The 19808-nt window shown below is 32.4% G+C and overlaps 1 protein-coding gene across 2 annotated transcripts in view; it reads left to right on the top strand.

The window, feature by feature from the left end:
* The window catches only part of LOC129226471 (sulfotransferase ssu-1-like), a 67156-nt gene that overhangs the window by 37833 nt on the left and 9515 nt on the right, over positions 1 to 19808 (top strand). The window lies entirely within an intron of this gene.

The raw sequence follows: 19808 nt of genomic DNA, 5'->3' as shown, positions 1-19808 counted from the left end.
CTATTTTCTCCTCAAAGTTAAGGCTAGAGCATAATTTGTACCAGTATCTGTATAAAAGTTCAGTGCAAAACCAAAAATTATGTAAGAGCTTCATACTTCTTCTGTATTGTCTATTTTAGTGTTGTAAAGGGTGTTTTTTTTTTAGAGGTACAGAACTTTAAGTCGGGAAGACTGTTTGAACTGTGGGCCATTTTGAAAGTTGTCACTTGTTTTGTGTTTACCGACTTACGCGAGGGATGCGTTCCAAGACTCCTCGCGCTAGTCGAAATTTCGCGTTGTGGCGAAGGGTGTGTGTAAAAACTTTTATAAATATACCCAATTATTTTAAACGCATGTAAACACCACCTAAAACTGTTTAAAATCATTTATCAACTATACATTACTGTTTCTTACATAAAAAACTGAATTTTTATTTGTATTAAAAAAAAACCCCGTTTTATTCAACCCAAAATACTGCTACGATGCACAAAATCAATGATCAATGGGAAAGAAAGAAAAAAGTAAACCAGTATGGTACGTACAGTATGTAGTAAGAAAAACAAAAGCACTGTAGTGGTAATGTATAGTAGATCCAGTAATGATATTTGTAACATAAAAAAGTGAAGATGATAATGATTTATGCGACGTGATCAAACTGTTATTCTTATATATTTTTAAGTAAACAATACAGTTGCTTCCCTACTATTTTTATAATGTTTCCACCTATGGAAACACCCCTCTTCCTGGTTTCTTAAATTCACAATACCAGAGCAGCTTCCATTTTCATAATTTTTGCATTTTCCTTAGATTCTACTCAGTGAACTTTTACGAATTTCCTTTTCTTGACTTTTAACTGTACATATGGAAGATTCACTCATACCTAACTGTCGTGCTACCTTCAACGCATTTTATAGTTGTTCATGCACATAACCTTTAGCTTTTCTTTAATTGTCAGAAACTTTCTCTTTTTCTTTCATCTTCACAAACTTTAGATCAAACGGCGCTCTTAGGGGTCGTTATAGTTCATCAGCATTCACGTTTAGAATGAAAAAAATAAATGGAAAATGAGGAGTATTTGTATAAGCGATGTTCAGACTAGTACGATGTGGGAACTTCCGCCCTCTGTGATGCTAAAGGGATGAAGGTCCATTCACGAAATTTTTTCTTTAGTAGCCAGTAACAAAGCCGATACTTACATACCGCAATTCCCTTCCGAAAATTTTCATGTTGCAGGCGTGGAATTCACGTTAGATCTAAAATTCTTTACTGGGGAAAAAATCGCGATATAGCCATTTCGCGTAAGTCGGATCGCGTTGTAGCGGGAGTCGACTGTTGTTTGGTATGCCATTTTATCATGAATAGACAACAGGACGGTGCAACATGCCACACAGCTCGTGTCACAATTGATTTATTGATAGAAACTTTCGGTGAACGAATAATTTCGCTTAATGGACCCATGAATTGACCTGCAAGATCATGCGATTTAACAACGCTGGACTATTTTTTGTGGGGCTGTGTGAAGTCTCAGGTTTACACCGATAAGCCACAGACGATTGACGCCTTGGACGAGAACATTCGCCACATATCACTCACATAAGGCCCCCATTGCTGCAAAAAGTGATAGAAAATTGGACTCCCCGACTAGACTTTCTCCAAGCCAGCCGAAGTGGTCATATACCAGAAATCACATTTAAATAAAAATGGCAAAAGAATCATCTTTCGAATAAAGCCAAACTCATGGCGATTTACATGATTTAACGGTGTTTTATTTGAACCTAAAGTTCTATACTTCTAAAAAAACACCCTTTATGTAAAGTTGTATGAAAGTTCCTGTACAGTAACTCTCTACAAATGTTAGCAGTACAATTTGTTTATTGAGTTTTTGTCATTGAAAGTAGTCGATGGCTCCGAAAAGGAAAAAAAATCTCTTTCTCCGCATGATTAATCAAAAATACGATGATTTATGTCGTAACTCAGAGTCAAAAAACGCTTGTAATTGTCACGAACTTTCCTTTTCTTTCTGTTATTTGATGATTTTTTAATCTTTCTTTTTCTTTTCTTTTTTTTTTCTTTTTTTTTTCGCATTAAAGGTGTATCCTCGAAATTAAAAGTACAAGATAATATTATTTCCTACAAATTTCCTATGAATATGGCCATTTTCTATTTTTCATAATTTAATACAAAATGTGCGCATGAATTCATTCAAACCACAATTGATAAAATTGGTGATTTTATATTCATTTGAGAGCCATAAAAGAGTCAAAGATAAAATGCACTTAATAGTAATTTTAAACGGAGAAACAAGGAATAAAACAACAAATGAAACATAAAGAATCGAGCTTCAAAATTATAGTATACTAGAAGTATCCGCACGGCGATGCCAGTGCTAAGCATTTAAATAACGTTTCTTAAATAAATAAAATTCCACTACCTCTCCATTTCCCCCTTTTGATGTAAAAATACTATTTTTTTTTCATCTAAAATGCGTAAACACTCTTTTAAAAAAAATACGTAAACGTTTCTTCGCAAATAATTTGAAAACACATTAAATTATACTAACAGTTGCTTTCAAACACAAAATAATCCACCAACTCTATTGTTTATATATATATATATATATATATATATATATATATATATATATATATATATATATATATATATATATATATATATATATATATATATATATATATATATATATATATATATATATATATATATATATATATATATATATGCCTAGCTTACCAAGCGACTTCACTACTGTAACACAGCCGACAAGTGATCCGATTTTTTTAACAAAACGTTTAAAAGAATATCTCTCCCCTCCCTCAGCAGAAAAACAAAGTAATTAAAAAACACAGTACGTCTAGAACAAAAGAGAAATCTTGCTCCACCATTTCCGAATGAAAAAGAATTTAATTATCGAAAAATTACCGTTTGAGAAAAACGTAATTTTATAATTAGAGGAATGTGGGGCAAAGTGAAATTTTTACTCTGCTTTTAGCACCACCTATCTGGTAATATTTTAACTGTGTAGTAGTAGCACGTGCAGTCTATTCTATTCCAATCAGGACAAATATATCACCAAAAATAAAAGCATATGATAATACAGGCAATTTTCAAAAATTGTTACTCATATTGTAATATTTTGTTGCAAGTCAAAAATTATTTTGGTTGTTATAAAATGATAATGTTCTTGTTGTTATAATTTTAAATATTAATTGATTCCTTCTAATATTCGATGGAGTGTTTATTTAGTTAATATTGAGCTTACTTTTATTTAAATATTTTGTGCAATTAGTCAAGTACAAGCGGGGCAAAGTGGATGGGGCAAACTGAATTTGTTTATTTTGTTTATTCACTCAATCATCTTCTAAATCACTTACGTATTCATTTATTAATTAATTCATTTACATTCCTTCATTTAGTTATTCACTTATTTATTCATTTATTCTCTTTTACTCACTCATTCATTTTTCTCCATATATTAATTTATTTATTGATTAAATTATTCGTTTATTGTTTTAGTATCTTTTCTTGTATTCATTCAACCTTTTATTTTTTGATTCATTAGATCAAAAGTATTTTTTTACAACCGAATAGAAAATATTTCAGTTGAAATATATTTTAATTTTCACTTTGCCCCATAAGAAAAAAAAAGTGAAATTTTTCCTTTTTTTTTCTTAAGACGAAAATTTATTGCCAAAAATATTAAATTATTACTATTATGTTTCATTGTTTTTGGCAACCGGAAATGAAACGCAGACATTATAACTGCTACTGTAACTGAAAAATAGTCTATAAACTGAAAAAGTCTTTAGTTAAAAAGAAGAATTTGTTATTGAGTGTATGGAACGCAATAGCAAGTTTTGGGAATAAACAACAGTAAACAGTCGTTGTTCTACTGCACAACGCATGGTCTTCTAATAATAAAATTATTCAACCTTCTCTAAACTAATAAAAAGAGACTATTTTTTTATTAATTAATTTGTGGGAACTGATTAATTTATTAAACAATTTGTGAGGCAATAAAATTAGACCAACACACAGTTTTTAAAAAAAAATTAAACCAAATATGTATGACTCAAACTTCATATAAATGTATTTTTCTTTCAAACAAATAGACTTTCTTTTGTACCCAAGTCTTTTTTCAACCCTGGTTAGTTATAAATGATTTTTTATAGGTAAAACAAGCTTGGAGCAAACCCAAAGTAACCCAAACGCAAAGGTAACATTGGCACAATTTTGAAAAATTCAAAAGAGTAACAACACTTTCGGAAAAAAATGACTATTCAAAAATTTAATTAAGAGTACTATAGATGTATAGAAAGGTTACAACCGTTTAGGAATAGAAAGAGTAACAAAATTATTGGGAAAATATTAAAAATGTTTTGAAATGTGGGCCAAAGTAGCCCGCTCTCACGGCATTCCCCTTTAAAAGGAAAAGTGTTCATGTCATTTTGCACAAAACGTTTTGAACATATCCCAATTATTTTTCTGGAGTCGGAACTATTCCTGTTGTGCATTTTTTACGGGTTTTAAAATGCCACATAATTTCAAAAACACTAAAACAAATTTCTACTCTATATTGGTAAATTTATTTTTTAAATAATTCGTTATAAAATCTAATTTTAACGTTCACAATTTTAAGAAAAATGCTTCTAGGTGAACATTACAATGTTTCGATTAATTTTTGTATCAGAAATCAGGAAAGCCTTATTGAATGAGTTTATACCTTAGCGATATATTCAGACATGATGGTATTGCTTTTTCAAGCTTCCAAGTGCAATCAGTTCTTGTTACAGATACCACAAGAAAATTCAGAAACTTTCACCGCAACGTTCCGGGATCTCAGGGGCTTCCGCCAGTTTGTGTGAAAATCTTCCTTGCGAAAAGGTTTCCTCAATTGCTGCAAACCATGAATGCAGACTTCTCACTGCTTCGAAAAATATTTTTTACTACGAGTACGAGTGTCAAAATATGCTCCGTGTTTTTTTTTTTTTTTTTTTCCTTCATCTCAATTATGGTCCGTCCATTTTGACTGAACTCCAAATAAGGGTGACATAAAAGGGATAGCTTTGCACGAATAACAGGCAAATAAAGGCAGGTCTTTGCTGTCAGTTCTGCATTAGCTTTGGTGAAATTTGCAAAAATGCTTTAGCTCTCCTGAAAAGTTAGTGCCTCAAAGCCAAAAAGACTCAAGTCACATTACGATAATTTTACAGGAGAAAGGGTAAATTTTTTCTGGTACATGCAAAGGATGGGACGCGCTCTTTTAACCCTCGTAAAAAAATTGAAAAATATATATATTTTTTTTTAAGAACGACGTTCACATGCGGCTCGATGCGGAATAGGCTTTTTCATACAATGCCCTAATAAACGGGAAATCGCAATTTTTGGACTGGTTCTTCTGACTCTGACATACAGAAATAAGGATGGTGTCATGCTGTTGCTATAACCATCTGTAAGTTTTCTTGGAACGTTCCTGACTTATTCCAAAAACATGATTGACTTTTATTGGGAGAGTTTCTGAATTCTTCAGAAAGATTCCAGATTAATTTCAAGAAGTTGCTTCACTTTTAGGAAGAAACTTTCCTGATTTTTGCCAGTTATGTTACTGGCAGAATTCAGGCACATTAGCTGCCTCGTTATTTTCTAGGCACGTTTCTAATTTCTTTCTTTTTTTACCAATGCATTTATTTTTTTTTTCTGGTGCATTATTCTTTTTTCAGTGCATTGATTCTTTTTTTCCATTCATTGATTCCTTTTTTCAGTGCATTGATTCCTTTTTTCAGTGCATTAATTCTTTTTTCGGTGCATTGATTTTTTTTTAGTGCACTTTTTTTTCGGTACATTGATTCTTTTTTTCCCGTGTGCATTGATTCTCTCTCTCTTTTTTCCTAAAAGTAAGCTACACGGGTCGTTGTTTGTTTTTCTCAAAGAACAGTACTGTATCAAAACTTATTTTTCTTTACTGTATTAGATTTCATTAATTCCCTTTATAATTAAACAGCATAATATTTGAAAGTTTTCTTTCTTTACATAATTAGAAAACTTATTGTTAATGATCGTTCAGAGAATTAAATTTGATTAAGTATAACACGAGTTCAATTGCGTACGCTCAGAGAATTATTCTGTCAGCCTCATTGTATTGTTGAAAAATCTAGGTTTCATTTCAATAAGTAGACGTTTACGACAGCATCAATCCACATCACAGCTTAGTAAATTACAGAACGTTTGTCACACTGCTAAAATTCATTGCGCGATGATCGTTGCAAACGATCCCTTATTATCCCGAATACGGGCAAGCCTTGCGTCCATCATATTAAAGAAGACAAAGGAATAAAACCTGTGTCGAAACAGGTATCAGATGTTCAATAGAAATAACTTTCGTCAACTTTCCCGCGCGTTGCATAAGGTTCGAGATCAAACGACTTTCTCCGCGGTGAATGAATGCACACCAATAAAATAAATAAACAAATAAATAATCGTCAGTCAAGCGCTGTATGGACGATGAATTTGAAGGAGCCAATCTCGTTCCTGCTTCTGTCGTGACGTAAGGCGATTGGATAGAATTGTGTCAATGCCAAATACAAGACGAAATTTTGATTTTTCTTTCTTTATTACACATCGAGATTTCTTTCAGAGGGAAAAAAAGAGTTCTTCACGCTTTTCAAAAGTGGCACAAGGATAAAGATGAATAAAATTCAGTGAGTGAAATTGATTTACGTGAAAATTTTGGCATTCGGCTGTAAGTATACGTGACCGTCAGTAAGATAAAAGCTCAATTTCATGATAAAGACTCCGAAAAATTATGTTTGGAGTGTCCTAGATTCACCCCCTTTTCCAAAGCACCGACGAAAAAAAATTGTGTTTCGAAATTTTATCATCTCATGGATTTTTGATGAAAACGAAGTAACTCTGAAACGACATCAATTGCTTAAGAACTTATCAAAACAAAGCAGACTCATATTTAAAAAATTTTTATTCGAGCCCAGAAGAAAGGGGTCGCATAATAGTCACGTTGTCTTGTCAGCGAGTGTTTTTGTCGACGACAATAAATATTTTCTTAGAGTTAAAAGTAACTTAAGCCTGCAAGGCAGGAAATATTTTCAAATATCAATTTAAAACATAGCTTTTTAAAATGAATTTGTACAGGGGTGTCCATCCTTCCCAAGTTCAATAACGCAATATTTTCTCAACCCTCTTTCCTTTTTTTATTTTTTTTAGCGCTCCTTTTTTAATTATTTATTTTTTTTAAATATTTTTATTTTTTTATTTATTTATTTTTAACTATTATCGTTATTATTATTTTATTAGAAAAGTTCTGTGCTACACCAATGACATAAACACACACACATAAACTAAAAAAAATAATGAAATAAAATATAAATAGAATAAAATAAAGTAAAATAAATAATTTAAATTAAAAATAAATCAATACATAAATTTAAATTAAAAAAATTAAAAAAAAATCCCCCTCAAAATTTTTGATGGCACAACTTGCGCCATAACGAAAGAAAAAAAATCAAGATGATTACTCAGACCGTGATTTCAAAATTGTTTTAGGGGAGGGCAAAGAGTGGGTAATCAATATGTATATTACCTACAAAAACAGGGGTGCCCTTCCCCAAATACCACAAAGACCCCTCACAATTGTTAACCCTCCTCCGCTTCCAAAAAAGAAAAAATACCCCTTGAAACACCCCCTAAAAATTTCAATGGTGCCGTCTGCGCCCTGACCTCCCCCCCCCCGGTGGGCACCCCTGACAAAAGAAAAAACTCAGCAAAACTTATACATACACCATCATGTCATGAGCAGTTAAATTAATTATTCATATATTTGTTAATCATAGAAAGTTCCATCTAGAACTAAACCAGGCTTCTTACTGGTGTAACAACATTGATTTTTTAACAACGAATCAATATTTAGCACTGAGTTTCCGCCTTTTAGCCAGGGCTACAATTAATTGAGTAGTAACTTTGAATTAAGCAACATATTTCGTGTTTAGAATGAGAGTAACATCAGTCATCCTAACATAGATTCAAGTTTTTAGCAGTAAGTTACCACCCCTAAGCCAGGGCTACGGCAGAACTACATGAAATTTACCGGACAGCCCGGTTATCACATCGAGAGACTGCAGTTTCGGTCTTATTAGAACTCATCAGTCTAGATTAGTGAATAACAGAACTGGAGACAGATGTTATCTCACTGAAGCTGAGAGTGCCAACGAACTGGTAGATAAAGTATAGCTCATTTATTCACTTATCCAGACTGATGAGTTCTACTAAGAATGAAACTGCAGTATCTGAATGTGATAATCGGTCTGTCTGGTAAATTTCATGTAGCCAATCAATATTCTCTCAGTTAGATAAGGTTGCATATTATTTCAAACGTATGCTTTCAACATTTAAGTCTGATTTTAAAAAATGAAATAGGCCACTCTGGTCTAAATAAAACTTACTTTATCGTAATAGATACAGCAAGTGCATTTTCTCAAACTGTTAGGGATTAGGTTTCGGTAAATTTCAACCATTAATGAACTTTTGCATTGGGAACATTTTATTTTTAACATTTTTGCCTATCATATTCAAGCGTAAAATTTTATGAGAAACAAATGGAAAAACAGCATTACCAAAAAAAAAGTAAGAAAGAAAAAGGATCACATTTCTTTATCGTAAAATTTAACATCTTCATAGGTAAAATATAAAGAAAGAATGGAAGCAGCCAACAGTTTAGTTTTTCTATTATTATTATTATTATTATTTTGGATCTCTTATAAAATAAAAGTAATACAATAAAAATAAATAACAAAAAGGAAAAGACATCTAACTAAATAAATTTTATCAAAAATTAAATCTCTTGCAGCTCTTTCTTTTGAGTAAAACTAAAATGCCCCCCCCCCTCCTTTTTTGCTTTGTTTTTTCCCGTTGCCGAAAACTAATTAAAATATTATAAAAAATACTTCTTTTTTTCTTTTAAATTTCCATCTAAGTAAATGCGTTTTATCAAAAATAAAATGGTTCGCTGCTATTTCTTTGGGGGAAAAAATAAATGCTTCATATTTGCTTTTTTTCCATTGCCAAATGTCACAAGTTGAATTGAAACTAGAAGATGAAAGTTGAAAAAAAAGGCACCTCAGTAATAAAATATTAACAATTTAAATGCATAATACTTTACATTGTAGTAGTATAGTGTTATTTTGTAGTATTCTACGCGAAACAGCATCACTATTTGTTTTTGTGTCATTATTTTTTATATTACTTCCGTAAACAAAGAACTGAAAATGTACTCGGAATCTCAGATTTGTTTTCAATTTGTCAGAATTTAAAAATAGTTTTTAAGGTCATTGCTTTTCTTCAAAATAAAAAATTTGGATTTCTTCGATATACGCCAAATGTGAAAGATTTTGAATTAATATTCAAAAAATATTTTCAATTTAATCAAATCCAGAAACGCTCTATAAACTTATCATACGTCAATGTTAAACATGGTCGATTTTTCCCGTTATGAATCTCTGTAAAACTGTCTTTCCCGCGTCGGTTCGCAGCAGTTAGGAGATGTTATTTTTCCACTGCTCTCCCGCCCGGAAGCTCTCTCCCTTCGCAACGGCACCGGCTCTCCTCACTCGAATGCTTCACTAGGGTGGTTCAAAAATGCATGTAAAAAAGTTTCTCCCAGATCAGGGGTGCCCACAGGGGGGCGGGATTATGGCGCAATTTAGTTGCGCCACCAAAATGGGGGGGGATTTTTTATTTTCTTTTAAATTCATTTATTTAAATTTATTTATTTATTTTTCTATTTAAATTTTTTATTTTATTTTGTTCTGTATACATTTTATTTCATTTATTTATTTGGTTTGCGCGTGCGTATGTCATTAGTGTAGCACAGAATTGTTCTAATAAAATAATAATAGTTAGAAACAAATAAAAAAATGAAAATATAGAAAATATTTAAAACAATAAAGAAATAAAAAATATTTAAAAAATTAATTAAAAAAAAGAAACATAAAAAATAAAAAAAGGAAGAGCGTTGAGAATTTGGGGGGGGGGGGAATTGTTCCATTGAACTTGGGGGGGATGGGCACCCCTGTCCCTGATAACTGGACATCCTCACTATTTTTAGACTTGTGGATAGTAATATAATGGAAGAATTTTAACTTCATATTTCAGCTGAAAGAGGGTGCTTAACCCCCTCCTGCAAACTTCATAAATATGGGGAGGTTGGTTAACAAAATACATTGAACTGATAAAACAATGCTACACATTATCATATGCACCAGTATTATGCATATACATTGCAATAAAATAATTATTTAAAAAAAAACAGCCAGGAAATTAAATGTTTCTAAATTTGTGTCATTTTCTATGCTTTGGCTAGTGTTAAATTAAGGCTAGTGTTAAATTAAGGCTAGTGTTAAATTTGAGCACCCTCTTAAAATTTGAGTAAGAAGTTAAAGCTTTTACAGAAAAATGCTATTAGTTAGTCTAAAAAAATAGGTGGTGTCCTGGACTCTAGCTGAAAAAAGTTTTTTTGAACCGAACTAGGCTTCACTCTTACATTTTATTTTTTTTTTACCTAAAAACAGCCAGGAAATTAAATGTTTCTAAATTTGTGACATTTTCGATGTTGCCGCTAATGTTAAATTAAGGGGCCATTGAGCACCCTCTTAAAATTTGAGTAAGAAGCTAAAACTTTTACAGAATAATACTTTTAGTTACTCTATAAAAATAGGGGGTGTTTTGGACTCTAGCTGAAAAAAAGTTTTGTTGAACCACCCTAGGCTTCACTCTTACATTTTATTTTTGATACTTTTGAGCGTTGCATTTAGTTTTTTTTTTTTTTTCAAACTGATTTCAAACTCCAACAAAAACGTAATGATTCTGAAAATTTGAAAGACCCATCCGCACCAATCCAGGGAATGGACTCCCCAAACCAGTACACAAGCGCAAAGAGGTTTTTTTTTTCTTTTTTCATTTTTTTACATAAAAAGATAAAAATAAAAACGGGACAGGAGGCTTCATATCCTGTAAAAATATCACTTAAAACAGCAAGAAGTTCCTTCCAGAACTAATCGAGCCTACTTTTAAGTGAACCAACATCGACCTTCTAGTATCTGATCAATATTCTCTTAATTAGCTAAGATTGAAAATTATGTCAAACATACCTTTTTAACATTTTAAGCTGATTTTTAAAAACGAAATATGCCTCTCTCATCTGATGAAATAGGGACGTAAAAATGAATAAACAAACAAATAAAGTAGTAGCTCCTTTCAAGCAATGTATATTTTTTTTCCATATATGTAAGCTAGTATATTTTTTTCCATAAAGAAAATTCTTCATCCGTTTACAAAAAAAAAAAAAAAAAAAAAAAAGTTTCAAAATAATCAACCCATCAAAATAAATGCATTTTATCCCAAATAATTGTTTGTAGCTCTTCTGGATCTGGATGGGAATCGGATTTTTTTCCTCGCTGCGAAAACTAAAAAATAAATAAACAACCGTACTTCAGAAAATAAATAAATAGATTAAAAAAACCCTCCTCTGATTTTTTTTTAATTAATAAATAATCGTCTACATAGCTCTTTCTTTCTGTTAAAAAAATAAAGAACTCTGAATTTAACTTTATTTTCCGTTTCCAAAAATAAAGTAAACAAATTGAAAAACTTCAAAAATTAAAAAAAAAAATCTCTACAATCAGTAATTAACAGTAAAAATCAAGTCATAGCAGTCGGAGTCGAAATTTAACTGATTTTTCTGTAAAGGAGTCGGAGTCGGTCATTTTCCCTCCGAGGCTGCATTTATGCCATGGCTGCGGCCGGCCGCAGTCGGAGTCGTGGATTTAGAGTCGGACTGATTTTGGGGTATAGGAGTCGGAAGTCGAAGGCCTTAAAATTCTAGGAATCGATGTCGGAGCCAGGAGTTGTCATTTTCCCGCTCCACAGCCCTATAGTAAAAACATTTAGGCTTTGAATTCATTTCATTTTGATGATGTCACATTTATCTCTGGCTTAAGTCAAATAAATAAATAAAATATTTTTTCGCGTTTTCATTGATGTTAAAAACATTTGAAATGTTCAAATATTATCCTTAAAATAGAGTTAAATCAAAAAATCTTTTCTATACATGTTTTTCATCAAGAGCTTTTCCAATAAAGTTTCCTCAAAGCAAATTCGCCTTTAAGTTCGAGATCTATGTTGACCTCAAATTTCCCCGCAGGTGCTAATGTTAAATTTTTTTTTTTTTTTGAACTGTTCAAAATTGAACAAAAATTATTCAAGTCAAACATTTAAGTATCAGAAGGAGGTGTCCTCGCCGATATCTTTCGAACAAGAAAATTCTTTCAAACCAGACTATTCACTCAAAGTTATTAGGAGGAGGGCAGACAGACCGACAAACACATATTTTCCCCAACTTAAAAACCTACTTTCCAATTTTAATTTTTCACTATTTTATTAGTTTTTTTTTTTTTTTTTTTTTTTTTGCATTTGAAAGGTGCATTATACCTTTTCTCACGCTGTTTTCGTCTTTATTTTACTTTTACGAGAAGCTAAGCTAAAAAAAAGTTTATTTAAAAAAAAAAGAAGTTCACGCGCTGTTTGATGTACTCTATATGACAATTTTATTTTTTCAAAACGTTTGGACAAAACATGAATTAAAAGTAAGTTTTTCATTGTGAGTTTCAGTAGACCAATTTAGTTTCTGAAGTGTGGGGTTAGGCACAGTTCATAGAAAACTGAGTTTGAGAACTGAGGTGTATTTGTTCTGTACTTCTGTGCTTAAAATTTACATGATGTTGCTAATATTTTTGGTACTACACGATTCTTGAAGAATGTGATATAATAATTATATTGTTACAAATTCTGTAAATAGTAATTATTTTTTTGATTAATTTGTCGTAATCTAGCTAAATTCGGTGTTTATTAAATTATCGAAAGATCGTCCTTTCAAGAAAGTTGGAAGTCACACCGGATCCGTTACAATATTATTGAACACACTAGTTTACTGATGCTTATTGCATCGTCCTACTATCATTACTTGACTTTAAAAGATATGTAATGAATTTTTTTTAATGTACCTAGATATTTTGCAACCAGTCAATATTTGATGGCAACTTGCATTGTCATACGCTATCACTTTGATCACTTATACAAATTTATTACATGTTGCAGATATGATAATACATATTTTAAGGTACCGCCAAATTGACCTAATTTGATTAACTCCCTATACTGTATACAAGAGAGGGGGAGCATCAAATAAAGTTTGTGTCCCTGAGTACAAGGAAGTCATTTTGCAGTCCACATCACTATTTCAAGAAAACAGAAGTAATGTTGAAAAGTTGAATTTAAAATACAGTGGACCCTCGTTTTACTCGGGTTCATTTTACGCAGTTTCGATACTACGCGGTTTAAGATTTGACACCTTTATTTTATTTTACGCGGATGAATTTCGGCTTTACGCGGATGCGGCAATGCAAACAGATAAAATTCTCCCCTCTTTCAATATCCAAACCAAGATTGCAGATTACGCGTAATCAACTGCATTTTGGTGTGCTAATAATAGAATTTAGGCCACTTTATGCGATTGGTCCCAGAACTCTTTCCAGAAGTAAAGTTATGAAACTAACACATCTCAAAACTCACTAGAAGAAGAGCTTTTAGGAGTGACAAAGGAGGCCAAAAGCAACGAGGATACCGACTTCGGTGACGCACAACCAAAAAGATTCACATTGAAAATTTTGAGCCGTTCCTAGACAATAGAAATGATCTTTCTGGTTTGTTAGTGAAGGAAGATTCAATCATGGAAATGAAAAAGTGATCATGGATTCGTTAATGCTCTGCAAAGAATTACAGAGAAAATTTCTTAATGACTGCCAAAAGACTGTCATAGCCAGCTCCTCTTTATAAACAGAACACGAAATTAATTTATGTTTTCTTTATGCGTGTTGCGCATAAAAGTCGATATAAGTATACATTAAACTTATTATACAATTAGTCATCACTAGAATGAAGTATTTTGTTATCTGCGGAACCTAACCTCTATTTTAACAATAGTATTAGATTTTACAATTACAATTTACCTATTTTACAATTTACGCAGTTTCGATTTACGCGGCATTTCCGTGGAACGTAACCCCCGCTTAAAACGACGGTCTACTGTAAAGTGCTTTAAATAAGTTCAAGCAAAGGAAGAACATTTTTAATCATAACCTATTGCTCATACTACCATATGCGAGGCGCAGTTCCTTTAACGGAAGTAAGCTAGTAGTGACGCCGTCTTTTCTGTCACTATCTCATTAGTTCGTCTCTCACCTTGCTGAGAAGGGTTATTCAGTGGCGTAGCCAGAAAAAAAAAATCGGAGGTGGATATGGTTAAATTTTGAAGGAGGATATGGCTATTTTCTTTTGTCAAAAGAGAAAATTACCTGTGTTTTGGAGAGGAATCTGTCCTTAAATCCCCCTCCCCCTGGATACGCCACTGGAATTACCTTGTCATTGCTTGCAAATTAAGCACATACGAAACCAAGACTAATTTTGCACGTAAACCAGGACAAAGTTAGAATCATAACTTGTCTTTAGAGGGCTTAGTAGGGAAGGATTGCTCCCACCCTGTTGCCTTTGAGAAATTTATGTATGGGCGTGATTTTTTATAAATTTGAACTGAACTTATACCCTTTGCTCCCGCCCCTTCCCCCTCGTGGAAATATTCAAAGTGACGGACCTGGTGTAACTTTTCTTTTAGTGAAGCAGAAACTGATCAATAAAGGAAACCACGAAATGTTTTATTGTGTAACACAAAAATTTATAATAAAATTGTCTTTTGGATTGAAAATCTTCCGCTAAGATTTTGAGGAAAACTTTCATTTACGAAATTTACAATGGAAAATTTTAATTCCCACGTCACCGCTCTGTGCACCCCGAAAATAATTTCTCCCGAATTCCTCTTTTGCTCCGTTTCGTGGAAATTTCCGACCAACCTTCCCAACGTTCCCACCGTGGATTTTCCAAACTATTCCACTATTTCCAAACTTTTCGTGGCGCCATCTATGAGGTAAAGTGTGCTTTACTCATGGTAATTTCAAAAAAGTCACATGGTTCTCTTCTGAAATTTTTCGTACAAGAGGACAAATTTAAATTTAAAATCGTCAAATTTAGCAGTTTTACTCTTTTGATAAATTTGTAATCAAACTGATACCAAATAATGAAGTTTGATTAAAGTACAGTACCTGTTGCTGCCGTTCCTGTTCATTCATCGTAGGTTCGTTCTTAGGATAGGAGTATTACGCAGCATGACTCCCCCCCCCTCCCCCCAAAAAATTGGTAAGTATTATCCGCCCTTGATCCGACCTCCTCTATAACAAATTAATGGAAATTGCAACCTGGTGGTGAATGATGCTAATATTTTTAGTTGCCACTTTTTCATTTAGTAAGCACATAACAAGTGGCAACAGATTATTATAACCTTGTTTCTATTTAAAAAAAATACCGAACAGCGGATTAAAACTGTCAAATAGCTAGCTGAACAACGTTCCAAACGAATTCGTACTTTTTTATCTTCGCTTCCTTGAAAGTCGATGATGTAATATAAGTAATATCATGTTTTATCTTTATCTGTTATCTGCTTTTCCTATCCAAGTTTCCTGCTGTTCAGTATCTTTTTACTGTTTTTGTTTCTGAGTGTATGGTAAGAAAATGTTTAGCTTTTATTGCAAATTTTATGATTTAGTGTAATTAATATTACAATTTACTAACTGAATTGTTTGAGATGTTTTGGTTCAGCTATTTATTCTTGTTACAATGCCCAATAAGTCTGACGACTTATTTATTTTCTAAATATATACAGTCAAAACCTATTCATCTCGAACCTGCCTGTCTTAAAAACCTTCCTGTATCAAAACTTTTCAATTTTCCTGCACTTAAGGAAAAAATTCAAGGTTTTTTCTCGAATAATTTTTTTCAAAAACTTTTATATCTCGTATTCCGGTTACACTGCCATTTTCAAATTTGAGGCAGGGAAAAGCAACGAGATGTAAGTGGTAAAATTAAAAGATAGGAAATAACCAATACAAATAGTAGGGGTACCTCTCCCTCTAACTTGGGGCAAGACATAGTACACTGTAACAAATTTCGGAAACGTTTCTGGATATATCGGAAACGTTTCCGAAATAGTAGGAATCCTTCATCCAATAGCGAACTCCTCAATATTCAGAAAGCTTTTTGTTATTTCAAGATATCTAGAAGCGGAAGTGATGACGCAACGCTTCGAAACCTATTTCATCCTTCCAACACAGGCGCCAATGAGTCGGAAAAAACGAGAACTTCTTTTTTTCTTATCTATGGTTGCTGCAGTCAGCAACTGTGTAGCATTGGATTGCTTGGTATTTCATGTCTAGAGAGTAGTAAACTGTGTCGAAACTAATTTTACGCCTTTGCATTTTGGACTGCCTTTGATTTTTTAGACGATGTACGCAGCTATTAAGTTAGTTAATAACCATTTGCTTCTTTACAATTTCCAATGCGACCATAATTAGATATATATTGTGTGTTCAAGCGTGAATAGTTTTAACACCCGTGTTTATACTTAATGAAACGAAACCCTTTGGATTACTTATTCAGTTGTAATGGAGGTACTTAGATTTTTCTTCCGCTTATGTTCACTTGTAAGTATTAATGAATATTTTAAAACATGTTGTTATATACATTTATATTTTTGTTGATTTGCATTTGATGAGGCTCCAATTGTAACTGTTTTTGGGTTTATCGAATTAATTTAAAGTTATCCTACATACCTATGTGCGCGGTGTACTATTTGTTGTAACCAACTGAAACTGATTGATTACGCAAAAGAAGTAAGATTTATATTTGAGAAGCAATCACAGAAAAGTTATTTCGAAATACTTGGATGTACATACATTTTGGTTCAAAAAGAAAAAAAATCAATTGTTTAATTCATTAGAAATATGGTAATGCAAATATTTTCTAGTATTGTAATATGCTTCACAAAAAATGTGCCGGTATAATTTATCTTTTTTTATTATAATTTATTCATTCATTTAAAAATATTTATACCATTAGAAAATGACCATGTTATCTATTAGTAAGAACATAGTTATGAAATTAATTCATCTGCTTATTCATTTTGTTAAATGTGGTTAACAATTAAAAAATTCCTTGACATTAGTTCCGAAAATAACATTTCCTTCGTGGATATACTAGTTTAATGTAGGACAGTCAGGAGGAATGAGTCAGTGGCAAAAATGGAACAGCTGCATTTACATGCTGAAATAAAAAGTAATATTATTTCATGTCATCGTTTTAAAAGTGATCAGTTTTTAAATACTATGTTATTAATATGCAATGCACATATGGTGAGAAGACAAGGGGCGTTCACCACGCAGACTGTGCCATTGACATTTTCAAGAGGTTGCTTTTTTTAAGGTGGGGGGCGCTTTATATCATTTTATGGGTGCACTATCACTCTTATGGTGTGGGGGGGGGGAGGGAACTCTCGTATATATGAAATGGAATAAGCATGTGATAGAGTTCAATGTTTTAATAAATAAAATATATAATACATTTTGCGCACACTCTAAATCAGTAACCTATTTTGATTAAGTATCTATATTTGTGATAAACTGGAAAAGGGCAAGAACAGAGGAATAAACCCGAATGGTTCCAGCAGGGGGACTTTGGTGTCATATTTAAATTCATCAATTTCTCTGTAGGTACTTTTCGGTACACTTTGTTCGTCAAAGAAATTGACTTGACGTGAACGAATTTCGGAACGAAAAGTGTAGGTAAGTTTTGTCAAATTTTATCCGAAAATAAAAGCTATCAAGTTTGATACAAGATATGTTTTTAAGTTCTGCATTAAAAATACAATATGTTGACAATTTTGTCTTGAAAATATTGAGAGAAAAACTGAAGTTTAATATTGTTTAACAAACAATCCCACTTCTGAGAAAGTACTCCCCTTCCCTCCCCCGACGATTTTGTGATTATGAATGAAACTACTATATTATTTCATAAATTTTCAAAAATTTATAACTGTGCATATGTTATGCTGTTAACCATGCTATTTGTCATTAGAAATTCAGAAAAAAAATCCACGAATGATTCTAAAATTGCTTGTTTCATTGCTCTTAGATATGAAAGAATTGAAACTGATATGGCATGCAATACTATTAAAAAATAATTATTTTTTAGAAAAAATCACGGAAAAAGGATTCCAAAATTCTCAGAAAACGTTTTTGAAAATTGTTTGGAGAATTCCGAAATACTCGGAAACGTTTTCGAAACTTTCATGAACCACAGCTGCACAGAATACTCAGAAACATTTCTGGAAATTACGGAAAGAGGATTCCGAAATACTCAGAAACGTTTCTGAAAATTACAGAAAGAGGATTCCAAAATACTCAGAAACATTTCTGGAAATTATAGAAAGAGGATTCCGAAATACTCAGACACGTTTCTGGACATTACAGAAAGAGGATTCCGAAATACTCAGACACGTTTCCGGACATTACAGAAAGAGGATTCTGAAATACTCAGAAACGTTTTTGAAAATTTCATGAACCGCAGCTGCACGATATACTCAGAAACGTTTCCGAATTTTTTTTACAGTGTACTAGTAGCCCTGGTAGCTGCTGCTGTACAGCATGGTTTAGAAAAAAATTCAATGAAAGCAGGTACGGATACATGGGGGGCGGTTGTCCTTCCTTTGAAGGACTCCCCACCGAAAATTTTTCGAAAATGAAGTTCAAAAAAACGTAAATGTAGACGACTTTCATTGATGTTGGGAAAAGGGAGGTTTGAGCTTGGGACTCTATCTGGGAACTATTTCGGAATTGATGAAGTCCAAAACCTTTGGAATCAATATTTTTTAATTAATACACATAGTAAAAAGTAAGTAATAAAAATCAATTGCCCTTCCCTTGAAACATTTCTGGATCCGTCCTTGAATGAAATACTTACCCTGGACGTTATCTTTCAACGTGTTTTACTCAAAACTTGAAAATCGCCACTTACATCCCTTTGCTTCTCACTGCCTCATTTTTGAAAAAGTTTCGAGAGTTTTACTTGCGAGTTGAGATCAGCTATTTTTTTTCTTGGGTCTATGCTGTTATAATGTTTAAATTGTTTTCATTAGAGATAAAGTAAAAAATCTCCTCATTTTTGAACGGCAGTCATAGAAAGATAATTTTCTAAACTATAAACTTCACTAAAATTAATAAAACCTATAAAGGCATCGCTTTTTTTACAACTTTATTGAAATCTGTGTGTCTCGAAACCTCCTTAACTCGTCTTCATCTCACCCGCGAAACTCGAGATGAGATAGACAGGTTCGACTGTATAGTTCGCTTGAAAAGATCTTACATAATTAAAAACTGAGAGTATGTACCTATCTAAATATCTATCTATGTTTGAGTTACTTCTCCCGAACGCCAGTAAACTGACCATCGAACCAGGTATCGATAGATTCGTATTTTTCTCGTCTTTATGTTTGGCTATTTAACATAATCCTCCGATAATAATTAGCGGAGATATCAATTAAAAACTATTAATTATGATACTTAGATTTCGACATAAAATCCCTATTTTTCGAAGGCCTCCATTCAAATTATTATTCGGTGCTTCATCTCAACTTTCCGTAACAATATTTTTATTGAAACTAGCTGCGTTGACCGGCTTCGGCGCATCAGCATACGTTTAACCATTTTGGATCGGATTTTTCATTGTCGTGGAGCTAGGGTTACCAGAGAAAAGTTTCGTGTTTTGCCAAATTAGCCAAAAATAATATTTTATTTAATAAATAATTC

The sequence above is a fragment of the Uloborus diversus genome, chromosome 7, assembly GCF_026930045.1.
Source record: "Uloborus diversus isolate 005 chromosome 7, Udiv.v.3.1, whole genome shotgun sequence".
Classification (NCBI taxonomy): Eukaryota; Metazoa; Arthropoda; class Arachnida; order Araneae; family Uloboridae; genus Uloborus; species Uloborus diversus.
Note: the sequence above shows the minus strand (reverse complement) of the source record. Positions and strands in the feature narration are given on the sequence as shown.